Here is a 17,360-nt window from a genome sequence, read left to right as displayed (position 1 = left end):
TCCACCCTCTGTCCCCTCTCCAGCCCCCCTGCCCTTCCCCAGCCCTGCTCCTCCCTAGGTCCCCTCCCCCACCTCCCCCTGCCCTTCCCCAGCCCTGCTCCTCCCTCTGTCCCCTCTCCAGCCCCCCTGCCCTTCCCCAGCCCTGCTCCTCCCTAGGTCCCCTCCCCCACCTCCAGCTGCCCTTCCCCAGCCCTGCTCCTCCCTAGGTCCCCTCTCCAGCCCCCCTGCCCTTCCCCAGCCCTGCTCCTCCCTAGGTCCCCTCCCCCACCTCCCCCTGCCCTTCCCCAGCCCTGCTCCACCCTCTGTCCCCTCTCCAGCCCCCCTGCCCTTCCCCAGTCCTGCTCCACCCTCTGTCCCCTCTCCAGCCCCCCCGCCCTTCCCCAGCCCTGCTCCTCTCTAGGTCCCCTCCCCCGCTCCCTGCCCTTCCCCAGCCCTGCTCCTCCCTCTGTCCCCTCTCCAGCCCCCCTGCCCTTCCCCAGCCCTGCTCCTCCCTCTGTCCCCTCTCCAGCCCCCCTGCCCTTCCCCAGCCCTGCTCCTCCCTAGGTCCCCTCCCCCACCCCCCCTGCCCTTCCCCAGCCCTGCTCCTCCCTCTGTCCCCTCTCCAGCCCCCCTGCCCTTCCCCAGCCCTGCTCCTCCCTAGGTCCCCTCCCCCACCTCCCCCTGCCCTTCCCCAGCCCTGCTCCTCCCTAGGTCCCCTCCCCCACCTCCCCCTGCCCTTCCCCAGCCCTGCTCCACCCTCTGTCCCCTCTCCAGCCCCCCCTGCCCTTCCCCAGTCCTGCTCCTCCCTAGGTCCCCTCCTCTGCTCCCTGCCCTTCTCCAGCCCTGCTCCACCCTCTGTCCCCTCTCCAGCCCCCCCTGCCCTTCCCCAGTCCTGCTCCTCCCTAGGTCCCCTCCCCCACCTCCCCCTGCCCTTCCCCAGCCCTGCTCCTCCCTAGGTCCCCTCCCCCACCTCCCCCTGCCCTTCCCCAGCCCTGCTCCTCCCTAGGTCCCCTCCCCCACCTCCCCCTGCCCTTCCCCAGCCCTGCTCCACCCTAGGTCCCCTCCCCCACCTCCCCCTGCCCTGCCCCAGCCCTGCTCATCCTCTGTCCCCTCTCCAGCCCCCCCTGCCCTTCCCCAGTCCTGCTCCACCCTCGGTCCCCTCCCCCACCTCCCCCTGCCCTTCCCCAACCCTGCTCCACCCTCAGTCCCCTCTCCAGCCCCCCCTACCCTTCCCCAGTCCTGCTCCTCCCTAGGTCCCCTCCCCCACCTCCTCTTGCCCTTCCCCAGCTCTGCTCCACCCTCTGTCCCCTCTCCAGCCCCCCCTGCCCTTCCCCAGCCCTGCTCCTCCCTAGGTCCCCTCCCCCACCACCTGCCCAGCTCCTCCCTAGGTCCCCTCCCCAGCTCTCCAGGCCCTTCTCTCTCAAGAAGCTAGAGAGTGGGTCTGTCTCAGCCTCTGGCCCTCAGCCCTCGTACAGGGCCAGCTGTGGCCTGGCTGGGGTGTGGCCCAGCTGTGGCGGCTTCCCCCAATCAGCCTGGCTTTTCCTCGCTGCAGCCCTCTCCCAGGGCAGGAGCGGGGTCACCACCCCGCTACACACCCTCCCTCTTAAGAATACTCACGGAGGGGAATCCCTATCGCCCCAGTGTCCCTCGCAGCTGGGCCCGCAGGGAATCCCTCTCTTGCTGCAGGCTCTCCGCGGTATGGAGCCACCTGCTTCCCTCTCTGACAGTCTGGGTCCCACCATAGCCCTCGCAGCTCCCGCATGGGTCCCCCGTTTTGTCTGGGGCCTCTCTGCCCCAGACAGTCTCCTTCTAGGGCCCTGGTCCTCACCCCTCCCTTCGGGGCAGTTTCAGACCCAGCCCGATCCTCCGGCATCCCCCTCCTTCTCTGGGGGCAAGGCCGTCGGCCATGCCCCCCTTGTGGCACAGGAAGCACAACCAGGGCCTTCCTTTGGCCACCTCAGGGCTCGGCTGGGCCCTGTGAGTCCCCCAAGGGAATTCCCTCTTCCGGTGCCCAAGTCTGGAGCCCCCCGTTGGCTTCCCGGGGGGCACTCTGGTCTGTCCACGGTCAGTCTCCGCTGGGGCTCGGCTGGGCCCTGTGAGTCCCGAGTTCCGTTCCCTCTTCCGCTGCCCCAGTTCCCCACAGGCCCAACAGTTCCTCGGCCTTGGCACCGGCCTCCTGCCCCAGGTGCCTGGCCCCGCTGAGGTCCGTGTGCCCTCCCCTGCAGCAGCTGAAGCAGCCCCGCTTGCTGCTCGGTGAGCCGGCCACACAGGCTCTCCAGTGACAGTCCATCTTCTGTCTCCACGTTGGGGTCCGCACGTCTCCGGATCTGGCCAGTAGTCCCACAGTCCTTGCCCTTGCCCCCTGTATCGGGCTGGCCCACGTGTGCCCGCGTTCTCCACCACTCGTGGTGAGGCGACGACTCCGCAGCGCGGCACCTCCTGCTGGCTGTCCAGGGAATTAGCTCTTTTCCAGCTCCGGAGCGCCCCCTGCTGGCTGATGGCCTCACCTGCTGCTAGCCCCAGGTCCTTCCCAGACCCCTGTGCCCTTTGCTCAGGGGTTCTGCCCACCGCAGTGCCCCCTCTCTCTGGGTCTCCCCTCCCCAGGGAACCCCCAACCCCCTATCCCCAAGTTCCCTCAGTGGCTACTGTCCATCTCCACTTACAGTCGCACACCCCCGGGCACCAGGACAGTAGCTCTGTCAGGGGAGAGGAGGAAGCTGTCTCAGTGCTGTGGCAGTTTGAGACAGGAAGTGAGGAAGAATCTTGTATCCAGCTTGAACTGCAGAATGGACTCATCCAACTGGGACCTTGGCCAGGACAGCGGCGTTATCACCCTGTGCTGGGCCAGGGACTCTCCAGCCAAGCTGGCAGGTTTGCTCCACCATTTCTGTCACACTCCAACGACGGCACCTTCCGTTCCATCTGCTGGGGCTCTGGGGTGAGCCCCAAGTGCCAGGGGAGAGCGCTCCCCACTGGCCCCCTGCTCCCTGTGGCACAGCGCCCCCCAGCGCCACACCAGGGCAGTGGGGTCAGCACTGATGGCCGGGGAGAGTGCCCCCTACTGCCCCCCTGCTCCCTGCAGCGCAGTGCCCCTTAGTGCCCCACCAGGGCAGTGGGTCAGCACTGATGGCCAGGGAGAGCACCCCCTACTGGCCCCTGCTCCCTGCAACACAGTGCCCCCTAGTGCCACACCGGGGCAATGGGGCCAGCACGGATGGCTGGGGAGAGCACCCCCTACTGGCCCCTGCTCCCTGCAACACAGTGCCCCCTAGTGCCACACCGGGGCAATGGGGCCAGCACGGATGGCTGGGGAGAGCACCCCCTACTGGCCCCTGCTCCCTGCAATGCAGTGCCCCCTAGCGCCACACCGGGGCAATGGGGCTAGCACTGATGGCCGGGGAGAGCACCCCCTACTGGCCCCTGCTCCCTGCAACGCAGTGCCCCCTAGTACCACACCGGGGCAATGGGGCCAGCACTGATGGTCAGGGAGAGCACCCCCTACTGGCCCCTGCTCCCTGCAACGCAGTGCCCCCTAGTACCACACCGGGGCAGTGGGGCCAGCACTGATGGCCGGGGAGAGTGCCCCCTACTGGCCCCTACTCCCTGTGGCACAGCGCCCCCTAGCGCCACACCGGGGCAATGGGGCCAGCACGGATGGCTGGGGAGAGCACCCCCTACTGGCCCCTGCTCCCTGCAATGCAGTGCCCCCTAGCGCCACACCGGGGCAGTGGGGCCAGCACTGATGGCCAGGGAGAGTGCCCCCTACTGGCCCCTACTCCCTGTGGCACAGCGCCCCCTAGTACCACACCGGGGCAATGGGGCCAGCACGGATGGCTGGGGAGAGCACCCCCTACTGGCCCCTGCCTCCCTGCAACGCAGTGCCCCCTATACCACACCGGGGGCAATGGGGCCAGCACGGATGGCCGGGAAGAGCACCCCCTACTGGCCCCTGCTCCCTGCAACGCAGTGCCCCCTAGTACCACACCGGGGCAGTGGGGCCAGCACTGATGGCCAGGGAGAGTGCCCCCTACTGGCCCCTACTCCCTGTGGCACAGCGCCCCCTAGCGCCACACCGGGGCAATGGGGCTAGCACTGATGGCCGGGGAGAGCACCCCCTACTGGCCCCTGCTCCCTGCAACGCAGTGCCCCCTAGTACCACACCGGGGCAATGGGGCCAGCACTGATGGCCAGGGAGAGCACCCCCTACTGGCCCCTGCTCCCTGCAACTCAGTGCCCCCTAGTACCACACCGGGGCAATGGGGCCAGCACTGATGGCCGGGGAGAGTGCCCCCTACTGGCCCCTACTCCCTGTGGCACAGCGCCCCCTAGCGCCACACCGGGGCAATGGGGCCAGCACGGATGGCTGGGGAGAGCACCCCCTACTGGCCCCTGCTCCCTGCAATGCAGTGCCCCCTAGCGCCACACTGGGGCAGTGGGGCCAGCACTGATGGCCAGGGAGAGTGCCCCCTACTGGCCCCTACTCCCTGTGGCACAGCGCCCCCTAGTACCACACCGGGGCAATGGGGCCAGCACGGATGGCTGGGGAGAGCACCCCCTACTGGCCCCTGCTCCCTGCAACGCAGTGCCCCCTAGTACCACACCGGGGCAATGGGGCCAGCACGGATGGCCGGGAAGAGCACCCCCTACTGGCCCCTGCTCCCTGCAACGCAGTGCCCCCTAGTACCACACCGGGGCAGTGGGGCCAGCACTGATGGCCAGGGAGAGTGCCCCCTACTGGCCCCTACTCCCCTGTGGCACAGCGCCCCCTAGCTCCACACCGGGGCAATGGGGCTAGCACTGATGGCCGGGGAGAGCACCCCCTACTGGCCCTGCTCCCTGCAACGCAGTGCCCCCTAGTACCACACCGGGGCAATGGGGCCAGCACTGATGGCCAGGGAGAGCACCCCCTACTGGCCCCTGCTCCCTGCAACGCAGTGCCCCCTAGTACCACACCGGGGCAATGGGGCCAGCACTGATGGCGGGGAGAGTGCCCCCTACTGGCCCCTACTCCCTGTGGCACAGCGCCCCCTAGCGCCACACCGGGGCAATGGGGCCAGCACGGATGGCTGGGGAGAGCACCCCCTACTGGCCCCTGCTCCTGCAATGCAGTGCCCCCTAGCGCCACACCGGGGCAGTGGGGCCAGCACTGATGGCCAGGGAGAGTGCCCCCTACTGGCCCCTACTCCCTGTGGCACAGCGCCCCTAGTACCACACCGGGGCAATGGGGCCAGCAAGGATGGCTGGGGAGAGCACCCCCTACTGGCCCTGCTCCCTGCAACGCAAGTGCCCCCTAGTACCACACCGGGGCAATGGGGCCAGCACGGATGGCCGGGAAGAGCACCCCCTACTGGCCCCTGCTCCCTGCAACGCAGTGCCCCCTAGTACCACACCGGGGCAATGGGGCCAGCATGGATGGCCAGGGAGAGTGCCCCCTACTGGCCCCTACTCCCTGTGGCACAGCGCCCCCTAGCGCCACACCGGGGCAGTGGGGCCAGCACTGATGGCCAGGGAGAGTGCCCCCTATTGGCCCCATGCTCCCTGCAGTGCAGCGCCCCCTAGCGCCACACCGGGGCAGTGGGGCCAGCACTGATGGCCAGAGAGAGTGCCCCCTACTGGCCCCATGCTCCCTGCAGTGCAGTGCCCCCTACTGAAGCGCCAACCCGTTTCCTGCAGCAGGTGGTTTCCTTGGAGGTCTCCCCTCCAGCCCTGCTTGGTCGAGCTCTGACCAGGTCCAGCCAAGCCAGGCGGTGCCCCAGGGCCCTGTTCAAGGTCCACTCACCGCTTCTGTTTGCAGCGAAGGGCCCGGCTGCCAGAGCGGAGGGTCGCCCCAGGCCTTCTCTGGCCCTGCAGGGCTGCACTGGCCCCTGCCCGGGCCTGCGGGGACACCCCTCACGCCCAGCCCCGGGGACCTGGCAGCACCACGTCTCTGCAGGCCGAAGCACGTGGCAGGCCTGTCTCTCCCTGCAGATTGATGCTCTCACGCCGTGCTCCCGTCTGCCGAGCGCCCCCCTTCATTTCTCTGCATCCCAGCGCTGTCTGGCTAGTTCCCAGCCGCAGGGCCTGTTGCTCCTCTCAGGGCGCTAATTGGGCTCCCTGACCCGGGGGGGGGGGGGGATTGGCGCCTGCGGCCGGCGTGTGGTGGCACCGTAAATCGCCAGGTGTGCGGTGCAGGGAGTGGACTGGTCCCAGCTGATGGATGCCCCCCGCCTGCCTGCTACCATGGAAACAGCCTCTCCGGGCACCGGGGCAGCCACTGGGGCATCCATCTGCAGGTGCTTTGGGAGAAGCGTCTCAGGCCACCCACCAGCTCCCAGGCCTGGCACCCCCTCCCCGCGCCTGGCAGAGCCACGGGGCTGCAAAGATGGGCACCCAGTAGCCCTCACCACCACCTCCCTGCCCACAAGGCTGAGCACAAGCCAGCTCCCAGCCCCCTTGCTGTGCCTCCCCAGAGAGCTGGGTGCCCTTCCGCTCCCCCGGGCAGGGGAGTGGGCACCTGGCAGTGGCAGCTGGCCAGGCAGGGATTCAAGGCGGCTCCGGGTACCGCTGTCTGCAACTGGGGTCTGAAGGGTTAAGTCGTCCTGCATTCCACAGCACACGGGGACGACCCGCTTATCGGCCCGCAGGGCCCCGGCTGCCTGAATTGGGCCTCAGAACGCCACTGCGGAGCACCCGCACCCCTCCGGGCAGATAACGGCCCAGTAACACCCCCAGGAAGCCTGCCTGCCTCGAACAGGGGGAGCAGGGCCTTCAGCTCCAGCCGCCAGCATTATCCACCCCAGACACAGCCGCTCCCCCAGTGCCCGCTGAGCCAGGCCTCCCCCACGGCACAGGGAGCCCCCACCCCCAGCATCTCAGCACCGGGGGAGGGCTGGGGCCTGGCAGACCCCCCCAGCTAAGCCATGCTCCTTGTGACAGCCCAGGACCTTGCCAGCCCCACAAAGGTGGGGCGGCAACTCTGTACAGGGGGCTCTCCCCTGGCAGGCAGTGCTGGTCCCAGCATGGCACTACGGGCGTGTGCTGGAGGGGCGGGGTGGGTCAGTAGGGGTCGCTCTCCGCTGGCAGGCAGTGCTGGTCCCAGCATGGCACTAGGGGCGTGTGCTGGAGGGGGTGGGGTGGGTCAGTAGGGGGCGCTCTCCCCTGGCAGGCAGTGCTGGTCCCAGCATGGCACTAGGGGACGTCTACTGCAGGGGGCGTGGTGGGTCAGTAGGGGGCGCTCTCCCCTGGCAGGCAGTGCTGGTCCCACCCTGGCACTAGGGGGTGTGTGCTGCAGGGAGTGGGGTGGGTCAGTAGGGGGCGCTCTCCCATGGCAGGCAATGCTGGTCCCAGCATGGCACTAGGGGACGTCTACTGCAGGGGGCGTGGTGGGTCAGTAGGGGGCGCGCTCCCCTGGCAGGCAGTGCTGGCCCCAACATGGCACTAGGGGGCGTGTGCTGCAGGGGGTGGGGTGGGTCAGTAGGGGGCGCTCTCCCCTGGCAGGCAATGCTGGTCCCAGCATGGCACTAGGGACGTGTGCTGCAGGGAGTGGGGTGGGTCAGTAGGGGGCGCTCTCCCCTGGCAGGCAGTGCTGGTCCCAGCATAGCACTAGGGGCGTGTGCTGCAGGGAGTGGGGTGGGTCAGTAGGGGGTGCTCTCCCCTGGCAGGCAGTGCTGGCCCCAGCATGGCACTACGGGCGTGTGCTGGAGGGGCGGGGTGGGTCAGTAGGGGGCGCTCTCCCCTGGCAGGCAGTGCTGGTCCCACCCTGGCACTAGGGGGCGTGTGCTGCAGGGAGTGGGGTGGGTCAGTAGGGGGCGCTCTCCCCTGGCAGGCAATGCTGGCCCCAGCATGGCACTAGGGGACGTCTACTGCAGGGGGCGTGGTGGGTCAGTAGGGGGCGCTCTCCCCTGGCAGGCAGTGCTGGTCCCAGCATGGCACTAGGGGGTGTGTGCTGCAGGGAGTGGGGTGGGTCAGTAGGGGGCGCTCTCCCCTGGCAGGCAGTGCTGGTCCCAGCATGGCACTAGGGGGTGTGTGCTGCAGGGAGTGGGGTGGGGTCACTAAGGGGGTGTGTGCTGCAGGGAGTGGGGTGGGTCAGTAGGGGGTGCTCTCCCCGGCAGGAAGTGCTGGTCCTAGCATGGCACTAGGGGGCGCTGTGCTGCAGGGAGTGGGGTGGGGTCACTAAGGGGTGCTGTGCTGCAGGGTGTTGGGTGGGGGTCAGTAGGGGGCGCTCTCCTGGCAGGTAGTGCTGGTCCCAGCATGGCACTTGGGGGCGTGTACTGCAGGGAGTGGGATGGGTCAGTAGGGGGCGCTCTCCCATGGCAGTCAGTGCTGGTCCCAGCATGGCACTAGGGGCATGTGCTGCAGGGGGTGGGGTGGGTCAGTAGGGGGCGCTCTCCTCTGGCAGGCAGTGCTGGTCCCAGCATGGCACTAGGGGCATGTGCTGCAGGGGGTGGGGTGGGTCAGTAGGGGGCGCTCTCCCCTGGCAGGCAGTGCTGGTCCCAGCATGGCACTAGGGGCATGTGCTGCAGGGAGTGGGGTGGGGGTCAATAGGGGGCGCTTTCCCCTGGCAGGAAGTGCTGGTCCCAGCATGGCACTAGGGGGCGTGTGCTGCAGGGAGTGGGGTGGGTCAGTAGGGGGCGCTCTCCCCGGCAGGAAGTGCTGGTCCCAGCATGGCACTAGGGGGCGTGTGCTGCAGGAAGTGGGGTGGGTCAGTAGGGGGCGCTCTCCCCTGGCAGTCAGTGCTGGTCCCAGCATGGCACTAGGGGGCGTGTGCTGCAGGGAGTGGGTTGGGTCAGTAGGGGGCGCTCTCCCCGGCAGGAAGTGCTGGTCCCAGCATGGCACTAGGGGGCGTGTGCTGCAGGGGTGGGGTGGGTCAGTAGGGGGCGCTCTCCCCTGGCAGGCAGTGCTGGTCCCAGCATGGCACTAGGGGGCGTGTGCTGCAGGGAGTGGGGTGGGGGTCAATAGGGGGCGCTCTCCCCTGGCAGGCAGTGCTGGTCCCAGCATGGCACTAGGGGCATGTGCTGCAGGGAGTGGGGGGGGTCAGTAGGGGGCGCTCTCCCCTGGCAGGCAGTGCTGGTCCCAGCATGGCACTAGGGGCGTTTCTGCAGGGGTGGGGTGGGTCAGTAGGGGGGCTCTCCCCTGGCAGGCAGTGCTGGTCCCAGCATGGCACTAGGGGGCGTGTGCTGCAGGGAGTGGGGTGGGTCAGTAGGGGGCGCTTTCCCCTGGCAGGCAGTGCTGGTCCCAGCGTGGCACTAGGGGGCGTGTGCTGCAGGGAGTGGGGTGGGTCAGTAGGGGGCGCTCTCCCCGGCAGGAAGTGCTGGTCCCAGCATGGCACTAGGGGGCGTGTGCTGCAGGGAGTGGGGTGGGGGTCAATAGGGGGCGCTCTCCCCTGGCAGTCAGTGCTGGTCCCAGCATGACACTAGGGGGCGTGTGCTGCAGGGAGTGGGGTGGGTCAGTAGGGGGCGCTCTCCCCTGGCAGGCAGTGCTGGTCCCAGCATGGCACTAGGGGGCGCTAGGCTCCCGGAGGTGCAGTTCATGGGCTGAGCACTCAAAGCCGGACTGTGATGACTAAGGGCTGTAAAAGCTTGGGGAGGGGGCCTAGATAAAGCATCAGCCCCCCAGGCTCCCCTAGCCAGTCGTTTGGACACAGGCGGCTCCTGCACTAAGGTGCCGTGTCACTACGCTGCTGAACAGCTGCAGCCCAGAGGTGGCTGCTTGTCTGTGGTGGGCGAGGTGTATGACCCCCCCCACCCCAGCTGTGCTCCGTCAGGGTAAAGGGGGCTGGGCTCCAGGGAGCAGCTCAGAGGGGCTGGAACAAGGTGTACAGTGGGGCTGCTGAGAGCCACTGACCCCAACTGTAACCCTGCTGCATATGGTGGAAACCGCTTCCCGCCAGGGGGTACGGCAGCCCCCAGCTCCAGCTCCTGTGGGGCCGCTTCTCTGGGAGTCACTGGGCCTGCGGAGCCTGGGGCCACTAGCTCCCGTGTGGGGCCTGACTGAGGCCTGGGGTAGTCACTAACCAGCGGGCAGCCGTGGGCCAGATCCCGACCACCGGGCGCATGTGAGCAGACACAACGTCTTTTCATTTCCTCCAGATCATAGTGTTTGTGTCGTGTTTTCTCGGGAGTCTGGACCTTCGCAATACCTTGACCACGAAATTTGGACCTTGAGAAAAACGAATTGACTATCCCTGGTGCCCCCCATCCCCACTCCCTTCCCGAGACACGACTGGGATGGGGGGGCCATCCCCAGCAGATGGGGGAGGGCCTCTGGAGGTGCAGGGCAGGGGGGCTGGAGCTGGCCCGAAGCTGGAGCAGTGTTTGCATTTGGGGGGTGTTTGCGCTGTTTGCACGGGGGGGGCGGGACTTCTCCCCAGCGCCATGCGGCTCCACTTAGCGAGGATGCAGCCCGGAGACCCTGGGGCCGCGATTGGATTTTCTTGGCCATGCCGAGCCGATCGATCCAGCCATAATTAAAGTCGCTCCAAACTCTGACTCAGATTCAACCTTGTGGGGAAGGAACCGTGGGAGATTCTCTGTGAAACACCCTCTGCTTCCTGTCACCGCCTGCCCATTGCAGGGGCAGCTGTGCCAGGGGGCCTGGGGCCTGCAGCGCGCTGCCCTGGGGGTGTGGGGCAGCTGTGCCGGAGCCGGAGGGGCTCTGTACCCATGGGAAGGGGGCTGGGTGGGGTCTCCAGGCCCGGTCTCTCCCCCCACCCCCTCTCTCTCTCTCTCTCTCTCTCACACACACACACACACACACCTACCTCCCATCCCCTCCTGTTGGGTGCGCCCCCTCCCCACACCCCTGCTCCCAGCCCCTCCTGCTGGGTGCGCCCCCTCCCCACACCCCTGCTCCCAGCCCCTCCTGCTGGGTGCGCCCCCTCCCCACACCCCTGCTCCCAGCCCCTCCTGCTGGGTGCGCCCCCTCCCCACACACCTACCTCCCATACCCTCCTGCTGGGTGCGCCCCCTCCCCACACACCTACCTCCCATACCCTCCTGCTGGGTGCGCCCCCTCCCCACACCCCTGCTCCCAGCCCCTCCTGCTGGTGCGCCCCCTCCCCACACACCTACCTCCCATACCCTCCTGCTGGGTGCGCCCCCTCCCCACACACCTACCTCCCATACCCTCCTGCTGGGTGCGCCCCCTCCCCACACCCCTGCTCCCAGCCCCTCCTGCTGGGTGCGCCCCCTCCCCACACACCTACCTCCCATACCCTCCTGCTGGGTGCGCCCCCTCCCCACACCCCTGCTCCCATCCCCTCCTGCTGGGTGCACCCCCTCCCCACACCCCTGCTCCCAGCCCCTCCTGCTGGGTGCGCCCCCTCCCCACACCCCTGCTCCCATCCCCTCCTGCTGGGTGCACCCCCTCCCCACACCCCTGCTCCCATCCCCTCCTGCTGGGTGCGCCCCCTCCCCACACACCTACCTCCCATACCCTCCTGCTGGGTGCGCCCCCTCCCCACACACCTACCTCCCATACCCTCCTGCTGGGTGCGCCCCCTCCCCACACCCCTGCTCCCAGCCCCTCCTGCTGGGTGCGCCCCCTCCCCACACCCCTGCTCCCAGCCCCTCCTGCTGGGTGCGCCCCCTCCCCACACCCCTGCTCCCATCCCCTCCTGCTGGGTGCGCCCCCTCCCCACACACCTACCTCCCATACCCTCCTGCTGGGTGCGCCCCCTCCCCACACACCTACCTCCCATACCCTCCTGCTGGGTGCCCCCCCTCCCCACACCCCCTGCTCCCAGCCCCTCCTGCTGGGTGCGCCCCCTCCCCACACCCCTGCTCCCATCCCCTCCTGCTGGGTGCGCCCCCCCCCCCACCCCTGCTCCCAGCCCCTCCTGCTGGGTGCGCCCCCTCCCCACACCCCTGCTCCCATCCCCTCCTGCTGGGTGCGCCCCCTCCCCACACCCCTGCTCCCAGCCCCTCCTGCTGGGTGCGCCCCCTCCCCACACACCTACCTCCCATACCCTTCTGCTGAGTGCGCCCCCTCCCCATACCCCTGCTCCCATCCCCTCCTGCTGGGTGCGCCCCCTCCCCACACCCCTGCTCCCAGCCCCTCCTGCTGGGTGCGCCCCCTCCCCACACCCCTGCTCCCAGCCCCTCCTGCTGGGTGCGCCCCCTCCCCACACCCCTGCTCCCAGCCCCTCCTGCTGGGTGCGCCCCCTCCCCACACCCCTGCTCCCATCCCCTCCTGCTGGGTGCGCCCCCTCCCCACACCCCTGCTCCCAGCCCCTCCTTCTGGGTGCGCCCCCTCCCCACACACCTACCTCCCATACCCTTCTGCTGGGTGCGCCCCCTCCCCACACCCCTGCTCCCATCCCCTCCTGCTGGGTGCGCCCCCTCCCCACACCCCTGCTCCCAGCCCCTCCTGCTGGGTGCGCCCCCTCCCCACACCCCTGCTCCAATACCCTCCTGCTGGGTGCGCCCCCTCCCCACACCCCTGCTCCCAGCCCCTCCTGCTGGGTGCGCCCCCTCCCCACACCCCTGCTCCCAGCCCCTCCTGCTGGGTGCGCCCTGAGCAGATGAAGCCGGGGGAGGGACACACACAGAATGCTGGGGAGTTGCAGGACTGGCGTCTCTGGGGCCAGGGGTTCTCCCCTTTCCCAGAGTCTGTGGGTTCTGGGGGTGTCTGCGGGGATCGGGGGGGCAGCCTCATCTCCACTCTTATTGAGGCAGGGAGAGGGCGCCACCTGCAGGATGGCCAGGGAGCCTCAGCAGCAGCCGGAGCTGTGGGATCTGCCCACCCCCCTGGCCATCCCACCCCACCCCACCCCACCCAGAGCATTGACCGGCCTCTGCAGGCCCAGCAGTGGGGGCTCTGTGGGGGAAGGGGGAGTTCCAGGGGCCCAGCAGAGGGTCTCTGTGGGGGGACGGGGAGGGGATGGGCAGGAGCCCGACAGAGGGGATCTATGGGGGGAGGGTCCAGGCCCTGGCACAGGGAGGGGTTCATTATTTCCAGGGGGGGGTCTCCCCAGTCCCGGCACTGCAGGGCAGGCCCAGGGAGCCGCAGGGGCCAGGGCCAGGGCCAGCCCCAGGTGGGCGGCGAGTCCCCGTCTGCTCACGCAGCCCAGCCGCTTAGCATGCGCCGGGGGCCGGCGGGCTCTGGAGACGCCGCTCCACATGGGCCGGCACGCGCCGTCTCTGTGCCGCAGCCAGCCGTGCACTCAGCCCCAAGGACGCCGTCCCCTCCAGCCAGCACCCAAGGGCGCCAGTGCCAGGCACTCGCCCCCCACAGCGCCCTCTGCTGGATGAGGCCAGGCTGGAGTCTCCGGGAGCTCCCCCCATCCAGCGCTTCCGCCCCACCCCCCACAGCGCCTCCTGCTGGATGAGGCCGGGCCGGAGTCTCCGGGCGCTCCCCCCATCCAGCGCTTCCCCCCGCCCCCCACAGCACCTCCTGCTGGATGAGGCCGGGCCGGAGTCTCCGGGCGCTCCCACCATCCAGTGCTTCCGCCCCGCCCCCCACAGCACCCCCTGCTGGATGAGGCCGGGCTGGAGTCTCCGGGCGCTCCCCCCATCCAGCGCTTCCGCCCCGCCCCCCACAGCGCCTCCTGCTGGATGAGGCCGGGCCGGAGTCTCCTGGCGCTCCCCCCACCCAGCGCTTCTGCCCCGCCCCCCACAGCACCCCCTGCTGGGAGAGGCCAGGCCGGAATCTCCGGGAGCCCCCTCCCCAGCCAGAGCCCCTGCCCCGCCCCCCACAGCGCCCCCTGCTGGATGAGGCTGGGCCAGAGTCAGCGGGCAATCTCCCCATCCAGCGCTTCCGCCCCGCTCCCCACAGCGCCCCCTGCTGGATGAGGCCGGGACAGCAGAGCGCACCAAGTGGCCACCTCTCCCTGCACGTTGCAGGGCGCAGGGATCTGTTTGCTCAGTTCAACTCTTCATGGGCTGGAGGCTGAGCCCCTGGCAGGGGCTTCTTCCCCCCCCCATTCCTGACTGGTGCTGCCCAGTCAGTGGTGGGGGGTGCCCCGGAGTGAGCCCCTGCCGGGGACAGCTGCTGTGCAGGGCGCTGGGGCCGCCGGGTCTGGGTGGAGATGGGTACGAAGCAGCGCAGCCGGCCTGGCACTGCCTGGCATGACCCAGCCAGAGCCGCAAGCCTCAGCGTGCTGTCCGTGAAACCCTACAGGCCCGGCGTGTGGAGCAGCCCTGGGCCAGTCTGCGAGTGTCAGCCCGAGGCGCCCCTAGGTGCTGCTGGAGCCGGGCACAGCTGGAAGGGAGCCAGGAAGCTCGGCCCGGCCCTCATGCCAGCCCCGAGCTGGCAGCCGCAGAGCCTGAGGGGCACACTGCACGCCAGGCTGCCTCGGCTCCATGGCAAGGCTAGGCCTGAGCCGACTGTGCGGGGTCTGGGCAGGGAACCCGGCGAGATCCAGGCTAGAACCCTCCCCCGGTGCCCTGCAGCCTGGCCACTCCGTGGGGAGGGGGCTCCTGCTGGGGCACCGCAAGCCCAGGCCAGTGCATCAGCCCCGGACTGGGTGTCATGGCGTGTGGGGGAGTCAGGGCCCTGCACCCTCTTCCTGGGATTCACCGGGACTCTCAGCCAGCCAGTAACACAGAAGGTTTATTGGACAGTAGGAACGCAGGCTACAGCAGAGCTTGTAGACAGAACCAGGACCTCTCAGTCAAGTCCTTTTAGGGGGCCAGGGATCTTAGACCCCAGTCTTGGGGTTCCCTGAGTCGTACCACCCAGCCCAAACTGAAACAAAAAATCCCCCCAGCAGCTTTCTTCCCCTCCCCTCTGGTCCTGTCCTTTGTTCAGTCTCCCAGCAGAAGGTGTCATTTCTCCCACCCCTACTCCGGGCTCAGGTCACAGCTCAGGGAGTTTCCTTCCCATCCCCAATGTAACTCCCCTGCAACCTTCCCAGGTCAGATCCGCTCCGCTCCCTGCTGCAGCACACAGAGCCATCTTGGGGGGTGGGGAGCCCAGACCCCGGTTCTGGGCCTCCCTCCATTTCCCCAGCCAGCTCCAAACTGACACTCTCCAGCCCCTCCCTCCTCTGCCTTTGTCCCTCTCACAGCCAGGAGGCCCCTGATCTCTTTGTCTCCAGCACCTTCAGCTGGCACCTTGCCGGGGAGGGGCCCAGGCCATCAGTTGCCAGCAGACAGGGTGTCGCCATTCTCTGTGCAGACACCATCACACCTGCCCCCTAGGGCTCTGCAAGAATCACCCTTATCCCACCAACTAGATACCTGAGAAAGGCATAGGGGAAACTGAGGCACCCACAGGATTCGGAGAAAACGTTAAGAACATTCCCATTTTATCACACTGGGAAACAACACAAGTGGGGCCACATCACTTTTTCTCCCTCAACATCCTCCCAGCCAGGCAGTGACCCCAGCCTGACAGGCAGGGGCCCTCTGTGACCCCCCCAATCCCATCCCCCATCCTGACAGCCAGAGGCCCCCTGTAATCCCCCCACACTCCCATCCCCCAGCCTGACAGCCGGGGGCCCCCTTGTGACTCCCCCCCCACTCCCACCCCGCAGCCTGAGAGCCAGGGCTCCCTGTGACTCTGTTAGAGCAAAAAGAATTTGTTAACTCTTTGCTCATGGCAATCCTCTGCTTATCATCCCAGTACCATCCCAGTGAATCTTTGCACGTACGTAACCCTTCTTAAATGCACGTAGGCAAAATACCTAGGAGGAAGACGTTAAACATCCAACTTATCTGCAAAAGGAATTCAAGAACTGTATGGACTAACAGAAGTTCTGCAGGTAAAGATGTTTGTAACCTAGTATACAAAGGCTGTTCTAAGCCAGCAAGGTGTGTCTTCTTCTCTGGCCCTACCCGGGGAGAAACACCCGATCAGCTGACCGAGAATAAAAGTTTGGTTCCCGTCTTCCTGTCTTCCGTGCCTCCTTGGGGTAATTGAGTAGCTCCAGGGGGAAACGAGCCTATTTGGCTAACAACTCCCCCCACTCCCACCCCCCAGCCTGACAGCCAGGGGCCCCCTGTGACCCCCCACTCCCACCCCTCAGCCTAACAGCCAGGGGCCCCCTGTGACTCCCTTCCTGCTTCTCTGCCTCGGTTTCCCCTTGTGTTCAGCATGCATGAGGATCCGGGCCGCGCCCAGGGCTGCAGAGGTTAATTCGCTCACTCTGTGCAGGGCATGGACATGGTGGGGGTGCCACCGTCCCTCCCCACCATGCTGGGGCAGCAACTGAGCGCCTCAGAGCTGCCCCCACCCCCCAGCCCAGCAGCTCCTGCGGTGCTAGGAAAGGAGCTGGCCAGGCCCAGTGCACGTCCAGGGGGAGGTGGGGGCTCCCGAGTGTGGAGGGAGTTGCAGGGCCGTGCCCCAGTAGCCTGGCTCCGCGGGGGGCTGGGAGCCCCTCGGCCTGCGGGGGCGGCTTGGGGCACTGGGGAAGCGCGGGCACTTTGCTTTGGGGGTGGAAGTGGGGGCCAGGCGGTGCCTCACAACCCAGCTAATGGATTCCCACAGGCCCCCAGCTGCTCCTGTGCCCCCCCGCCCGCTTGCTTCAGCGCAGGTGGGGCCTGGCTCTGCTCCCTGGGCTTTCGCCCCCAGATCTCTGGCCACTCCTCCCAGGCATAGTGTGGGGGGGCACGCCACGCACCCCAATCCCGCCTTAGCGCTGCATTACAAGCCTGTGGCCCCAGGCCACGGTTACGGGGACATGTCCCCGGGGCCTCTGGATGCAAAGCAGGACTGGGCGCTGCGGGGGGACAGGGCGCTGGAGGGGGGGCACTGGGTGCTGCGAGGGGGGACTGGGCACTGAGGAGGCTCGGGATTGGGTGCTGGGGGGGCGGGGAGGGCAGGTGCTGTGGGGGGACCGGGCACTGTAGGGGGCTGGGTGCTGGGGGAGGACCGGGCGCTGGGGGGCGGGGGGGCAGGTGCTGCAGGTGGGACCGGGCACTGTAGGGGGCTGGGTGCTGGGGGAGGACCGGGCGCTGCGGGGGGACAGGGCGCTAGAGGGGGGGCACTGGGTGCTGAGAGGGGGGACTGGGCACTGGAGAGGCTGGGGATTGGATGCTGGGGGAGGACCGGGCGCTGGGGGGCGGGGGGGCAGGTGCTGGGGGGGACCGGGCACTGTAGGGGGCTGGGTGCTGGGGGAGGACCGGGCGCTGGGGGGCGGGGGGGCAGGTGCTGGGGGGGGGACCGGGCACTGTAGGGGGCTGGGTGCTGGGGGAGGACCGGGCGCTGGGGGGGCCGGGGGGCAGGTGCTGCGGGTGGGACCGGGTGTTGCGGGTACCGGGGGGCGGCGGATCCCGGGGCCCCAAACCCGCTCCCAGGGTGCCTGGCCCGCGCTACCGGCGGGACCCCACGGAGGAGCCAGTCATTGGGTGGGGGGCGCGGCTGCCTCTGAAGCTCCGCCCCGGCCCCTCCCTAAATACAGACCGGGGGGCGGGGGCGGGGCCCCTCTCCAGGCCGCCCGCCGCTGGCCCGGGCCTGGCAGC

Source organism: Gopherus evgoodei, unplaced genomic scaffold (genome assembly GCF_007399415.2).
Source record: "Gopherus evgoodei ecotype Sinaloan lineage unplaced genomic scaffold, rGopEvg1_v1.p scaffold_212_arrow_ctg1, whole genome shotgun sequence".
Taxonomy (NCBI): domain Eukaryota; kingdom Metazoa; phylum Chordata; order Testudines; family Testudinidae; genus Gopherus; species Gopherus evgoodei.
Note: the sequence above shows the minus strand (reverse complement) of the source record.